The sequence below is a fragment of the Cynocephalus volans genome, chromosome 12, assembly GCF_027409185.1.
Source record: "Cynocephalus volans isolate mCynVol1 chromosome 12, mCynVol1.pri, whole genome shotgun sequence".
Lineage (NCBI taxonomy): Eukaryota > Metazoa > Chordata > Mammalia > Dermoptera > Cynocephalidae > Cynocephalus > Cynocephalus volans.
The window spans coordinates 1047721-1054747 of NC_084471.1; positions in this window are offsets into that span (position 1 = coordinate 1047721).

The following is a 7027-nucleotide window of genomic DNA, read 5'->3' on the forward strand; positions in this document are numbered from 1 at the left end:
ATTTTTGGTATTAATTAGTCCAATATTTTCTAATTTTTGTTACAGGTATTTCTTTAATCCCTGAGTTATTTAGAAATTGGTTTCCTATCAATGCATCAGCATCAGGTTTTATCATTAGCCCTTTTTTCCTTGTTAGCTTAATTGTGTTTTGGTCAGAGATCACTGTCTGCATTACTTCATTACTTAGAAATGTGTTATGAGTTGCTTCATGTGGTCAATTTTCGTAAATGTTCCTCAATGCAAATAATATGCAACTCTGCAGCCATGAGTTGGGTCTGATTTGTTTATTGTACTGTTGAAATCTTTTATATTCTTAGTGACTTTTTCTGTTTGTTCTATCAGTTACTAAACAAAGTATAATAAGGATGTTTGGGAATGCATCAGTTTCTTCTTATAATTCCAACAACTCTTGCTTTAGATTTTTCGGACTCTATTATTAAGTTTATTTTAGTTAGAATTTGCCTAGTATATATTTTTTCTTTTATCAATCTGTAATCGTATGTTTTAGATATTTCTCTATATAAAATTCCAGACTGAGAATAGCCTTTTAACCAAAGTGCATTTAACATTTACATTTAATGTAATCATATGTGTGTGGCTGTAATAATCTGTTTCTGGATAACAAATTACTCCAAAACAGAGTGACTTCAAACAAGAAACGCTTATTGTCCCCAGGGTTCCTGTGGGTCAGGAATCCGAGCATGGCGTGACCAAGGGCTCTCCTGAGGTTCAGTCGCAGCGTTGGGGCTCGGAGCCGGAAGCCCACAGTGCCCATCATCTGATTTCATTTAACTTCTGTGTATCTCATCCCTTCTATGTTTCTTTTTCTCTCTGTTCTTGCCTTATTTTGGATTGATTCTTTTCCGCTCTCATTTCAGTGTTTCCTTCTTCTGCTTTGTAGGTCGTACCCTGTTTCTGATCTTTTAGTGGCTGCCTAGAAATCACTACTTGCATGCTCAACTTATCCAAGTGTGGAGTGAAGAAGGTCACGCTCGTGCCCTCCAGTCGACGCAGCGATCTTGAGGCTCGGAAAGCTTGGTGTGCCTTGTCGCTGTCGCTGTCACACAGTTTGTGATGTGCTTAAACTCCACTAGACACTGTTGTCTTCACTGCTTGTACAGCGCTGTTCTTTAGATTCACCCGCATGTGTCCTCATCGCCCCTCGCCCCGTCAGCTGTCTCAGACTTCTGATGTGGAACCCCATTCACTCTGCTCCAGACACCGTCCCTTAGGGAGCTCCTGGGAGGGCACTCGGATGAGTCTCGGGTCTGCACGTGTCTTTAACACACCTGTTCTCTGCAGCAGCATCGAAGGCACTGTCCCCGCACGTCAGTGCGACCACTGCTCCTGGGGAAGCGACAGAGCCCCCCCGCCCCGACTGTTGTAGTCGATATCGCTGGGTGTTCTTATTTGTTCAGCCTGGGAGTCTTTGGAGTCTCTGATCTCCTCACAGGTGCCATTAATCACCTATGGGACTCTGTCAACCGTCATGTCCTCAGATACTGCCTGTGCCCGTTCTCTGTCTCCGTCTCTTCAGAACTCAGACTGTTTGCCGAGCCTCCTCACTTCTCCCTGTATGTCTCCATCGCCCGCTCGTTTGTCTGATTTATGTGCTTGCTGGGCTGCATTGCCTTGTCTTCTGGTTCATTCTCCGTTCATCAGTGTCTACTGTGCTATTGATTCATTGGAGTTTTTATTTCAGTTATTATAGTTTTCATTTTTTAGAAGTTCTACTTTCTAGTGAAATTATTTGGTCATTCTCTAGAGCTTCTTTCCCTTGCCCGTATTCTAGATCGTACGTGAAATGATGTAGCTAGTTTGTACTCTGTGCCTGACGTTGTCTGTAATTCTGGCAATCAAAGGCTTTGGCCATGTCTGTGCTATTCGTCCTTTCTGCTGACATTCATTCCTATTTTACGGTAAACTCACATTTTCTTTAAAAAACTAATTGTGGGGATTCTTTGCCTTCCTTCCAGAATGCAGGTGCACCCTTCAGGGTGGTCTTTGCCTCTGCCGGACCTCCTAGGAAGGACATTTCAGGCATCACCTTAAATCCATAGCTTGATGCTCTGGGTGGTGCCCCCCACCCCAGGATAAGAATTTGTCCTGCAAGTCTGTTTGGAGGTGAACTTGGGTTCTGTTTTCCCTGGGATTTCTGCCCCTCACCCCCGCCCCAGCATTGCTCAGCACCAAGGAACATTCCTCTGGGGCGGGCAGCGTGGAGAGTGTATGTTTTGGCTCATCCTTGCACTGAGGGGGTAGCCCTTTGGGGTTGCTGCCTTATTCGGGGTGGGGTCTCTGTCTCCCTTGGCTGGGGATGGCCCTGGCTGACAAAGCCTCAGAACTATGAGCTTCAGGGCTCCGGTCCCTCTCGGAGCTCCCTCCTCTTGGGGCTCCCCTGCTCAACCTGACCTTTCCTTACTATTTTGCCAGAGTTTTGTTGCTTTTGAGAAGATGCTTTTGCTATTTTGTGCCCTCCGAGTCTGCTCTTTTCCCCGCTCCCACTGTCCTGCCCACAGCCCAACCTCTCTGCTCAGGTCCAGGCCGGGCCACAGCCATCCTCCTCCACCGCGCTCACTCCCTGGGAAGACCCAGGTCCCTGCCAGCTTCTTCGGCTTCATTTCCCAAGCGTGTCCTGAGCAGTCTGCCCCTGGGGCCACAGAGGCCCGTTCCCTCCCCTTCACTCAGAGCTGCTGGCACCACAGCAGGCCCTGTTCAGGCCCCAGGTTCATCAGTGGACAGAAGCCGTGCCCGGCCTCCCCGCTCTGCGCCTGGCCTGCAGGTGTCTCCATGTGGGACGAGGGCGCGAGAGGCGGGATCCGTTTCCACCGCGTTCCTCCTGCTGTCTCACTGCTGGTGCTGCACACGCCCTGGCCTGTCCTGTGAGCCAGGCTGGCCCAGCCGCTCAGGGAGGCCTAGTTCTGGGCTCCAGCTCAGCCTCTACTCCAGGCTCCAGGAAGCCAAGGACTACTTTATGTAGGTGCTGGGGGCCCCACACCACCCAGATCCCACCCAGACCCCGCCTGGGCCCTACCCTGGGCCCCAGGGAAGAGTGACTCATCCCAGGCCCAGGAGTTTGCTGCTGGCAGTGGGCAGCTCTTGCAGGCACATTCCCTGCCCTAGAGGTGTTCCTGGGCTAGGCCATGGCCTGGGATCCCCCATCCCTCTGCAGTCTGGCACAGCTGCAGCATGAGTGCCCGGGCCTGGGCCCTGCACATGGGGGAAGGGGCTTGGCACAGGCCGACCCAACTCTGAGGAAAGGTGGCATGAGACCTGAGGGCAGCCAGAGTGAGAGCCATGACCAGAAGCCTGTCACAGCTACTGCCTCAGAACCCACATGGGCAAGGACACCATATGGGACACGTGGCCTGTGGCCAGCTGCATCCAGCAGCTTCTGGGGTTAAAGCAGCCCAAGGGCCCTGGGTGAGTTCTGACCACATGCCAGCTGCCCCAGGCTGGGGGCTGCAGGTCTCGTAGCTGCACTGGGACCCCAGGCCAGGCCTGCCTCTTGCACTCCAGTCAGCCAACAGGCAGAGCAGCCCATGCTGGCATAGGGACTCACCAGTCAGCTCTTGAAACCCGCCCCCTCCCCGGTCTTGACTGTCCAATTTCCCTTGTGAGCTCCTCCAGCCACTGACCCACCTGGCACCCAGGGCCCTGTCTAGCACACAGATGGCTGGATGTGGGCAGCTGCTGCCTGGCCTGTATCCCCGGGCACCCAGCCCTGTGCCCATCACCCACCTATTTCCTGACCCCATGGGGAGGGGTCCTCAGCACCAGGGGCCTGAGTCCATACCCACCAGGGCAGGAGGAGGGGAGACTGCTTCTCCCAGAATCCCTTGGGCCGCTGAGTCCCTCTGGACACATCCACTGCAAGGAGGGCTGAGAGTGGGTTAAGAGCTACAGGAAGACCGCGAGAAAACGGCCCGTTTTCGCTGGGGGGCTGGTGGTTGGGGTCCTTGCAGTCCACAGGCAAACTCCTGCCTGGGTGTAGAGCGAGGGCTAGGTCTCACAGACCCCTGGAGCCCGTTGTCAGACTGGGTCACAGACCCTTCACACGCAGTTCTATGAGCCAGGTAATGGGAAAAGGTCCTTGGAGCCCTGGGTGAAGAAATAATAGGCTTTATTCAGAGCTAGGAGCAGGCGACCTAATATGGCTTCCCGAGCGTCCTCTTGAAGCTGCGCGCATCTGCACCATTAGTCCTTTTTACCCAACTCCATAATCCAAAAAAAACACCCCGGATGCAGATGCGCAATCACATTAGGCCATAACAAGGAACACCCGTGTGCACGCACATACCCACCTCAGGTGCTTGGCAAGACTGCGACCGTCCGAGGGGCCCTGGCCATTTTCCTTCTATTTTCAAGACACTGGGCCTCCTGAGCAGGGGCTGGGACAGCTCAGGGCACCGGGCGGGCGCCGCTGCGTCTGCTCCTGAGGGTGGTGTGGCTCCCGGGAGACTGAACTGCCGCCGCCCACCTGCTCCCCCGGCTGGACTGGCCACAGCCTCTGGGGGGGCAGCCGGGCGGAGGGGGGTGAGCGGGGCGAACGCCCCACAGACGCTCTGTCCCCACCCCTCGGCCTGGCTTTGCATGTTGGTACGGGATTTCTGGAAGCTGGGGAAGCTGGGTGGGCTCGGGAGCCAGCTGGGACTGGAATTCGCGTTTGCAACCGGTACTGCCTGCTGAGGGTCCCCAAGGAGGGCGAGTGGTTCAGGTGGCATGTGGGCGTGGACCGGGCTGGTGGCCGTGGTGTCAGGGACCAGCGGGCATAATTAGGGGTGGTGGGCGTGGTGTCAGCGGTGGGGCGTGGCTCATGAGGTATGTGGGCGTGGCTTCAGGCCAGTAGGTGCTGACTTTGGAATACAGGCGTGGTCTGGAGCTGGTGGGCGTGGCTTGGGCTGGTGGGCGTGGCCCAGGAGGCCCGTGGGCCCGGGTCTGGGGGCGGGGGTCAGGGCGGTGGGGGTGGTGTCGGGGTGGGGCGTGCCCCGGGAGGCCCGTGGGCGGGGTCAGGGCGGGGGGCGCGGTCTCAGGCCCGCCTTCTCTCCGCAGCGCTGCCGAGGGCCCTGCCCGCGCCCTGCCTGCTGTGCGGCGGCTCGCTGCCGTCCGCCCGGCCCTGCAAGCGCTGCCGCTCCTTCTGCGCCTCCGTCCTGCAGGGCGCCTCCTTCGTGCCGCTCGGCGGCGGGCGCGGCGCCAGCCAGTGGACCCCGTGACGCGAGCTCCAGCACGGGACGAGGCTCCGAGGCCCCCAGAGCGTGGCTCGTTACCTTGGACACCTACGTATAGATGAGGGACCTTGCATACAGAGCTATTTTAGAGCAATTGTGCGATCGTCACCATGGTATTTCTTACGGAGCCCCGACCCTCTCCCGTGCCCGTACCTATTCCTCTAGCCCTGCACCTGTGTCCACATCCCTGCACCCCAAGCCTGCGCCCGTGCCCGCATTCCACACCCCACGGTCCGCATCCCCGGCCCCCTGCCGGGCCACAGGACAGGCGAAAATGAGACGCCTCCTGGCACCCAGGACGCCCCCACCTCTGGAGCCCCTCTTCACTGGGAGGCGCCCCTGTCCTGTCTCCCAGCAAGACACTCATTCATTTATTCACTCATTTATTCAACGAAAGTTTCTGTGTGCTGGTCCAGGCTCATTGCACCCAAGTGTTTCCTTCCAACCTGGTGAGTGTGTAAAGAGGGGGTGCCCACCCTGGGTTGGACCCCTCACATTCAATCGCAGTTGGATTGTACAGTCGCAGATGGAGCCTGTACAGGACAAGGGGACCTGCCGAGGAGTTGCCAGGGCCAGTTCTTTGCGGACACTGGGAGGGTCCACATTCCCCAGCCTGTGGAGACAGGACAGGAGCCCCCCTGGGTCTCAGGCTGGAGAGAGCAGTGAGGGGCGGGGCTGAGGGGTCTGGCCCCATCGTCTTTCTCTGTGTACTTGAGGGTGACACCAGCCCCCTCTCCCCTGTGGGCCTGTCCCCACCATGAGGTCATCTACTTTTGGTTACTTGCAGCCCCTTCATCAGGGTGCGGGGATAATACATTCAAGGTGGCAGGTGTGTCACCTGGCAGGTGGGCCTGTCCTGGGGAGACCATGGAGAGGGGCTTGGGGCATGGGTGGGCCCACAGGGAGTGTCTGTTCTTCCTCTGCGCTCCTGCGGGCTGTGCCCATGGCAGACAGAGTCATTCAGGAGACCTCTGCCACAGGCACAGCAGCACCCACTTGTGCCATAGTGAGAGGAGAGTAACTTCAGTACCTGCTGGAGGCCTCGAGGTCAGGCTGAGGGAGTGAGGCTGAGGCCCTGGCAGTCTGTCTCAGAGCCAGGCCAGCCTGAATGGTGGGATGACTAGAGCCTGTCCTGCCTGGGCCACTCCAAACATGCCAGCATGCTGCCACCCAGCGTGGAGGCTGGCATTGGGCTTTTTCTCTTCAACGTACTGTGGCCACAGGAAAACGCTGCTGGGGGGGCCCAACCCTCATTTGCTGTGCCTCACTGGCAGTGCAGGGCAGGGTGCCCAGTGTCCAGTGGTGACCACAAAAGTCCCATTCCACCGAATGCTCTAGACTGTGAGTGGGCAGAGTTGAGGCTCTGACCCAGGTGGGAGGGAGGCTGGGTAGTGGGCTCTGACACCCAAGCTGGGCTGGCAGGAGGGTGGGGTCCACATTTCTGGGTGAAGTCTGCCATTGGGTCCCTGCTGTGTCCCCTCCCCTGGTGTTGAAGCTCCCCTCAGCATGATTCCCGAGTTCCCTCCTGACCTGGCCTGAGTTCACGTCACGAGGCCCATGTTGTCCCCTGGCTGGGGTGGTGCCACCCTCCACACTTGGGTGCCCTTTTGGGGTTCCAGACAGATCCCCGACCCTGCTTCTGCCCAGCACACCCATGGTCCCCTGGGCTCTCCTCCGCATCCCCCTACCCCCGACGGGACAGTGTCCTCCCAGAACCAGAGGCAGGTGCAGGAAGGCCCTGTCCTGCCTGGCTGTGGTATAAGAAGAGAGCTGGACACAGGGACTCTAGACCTGTCCAT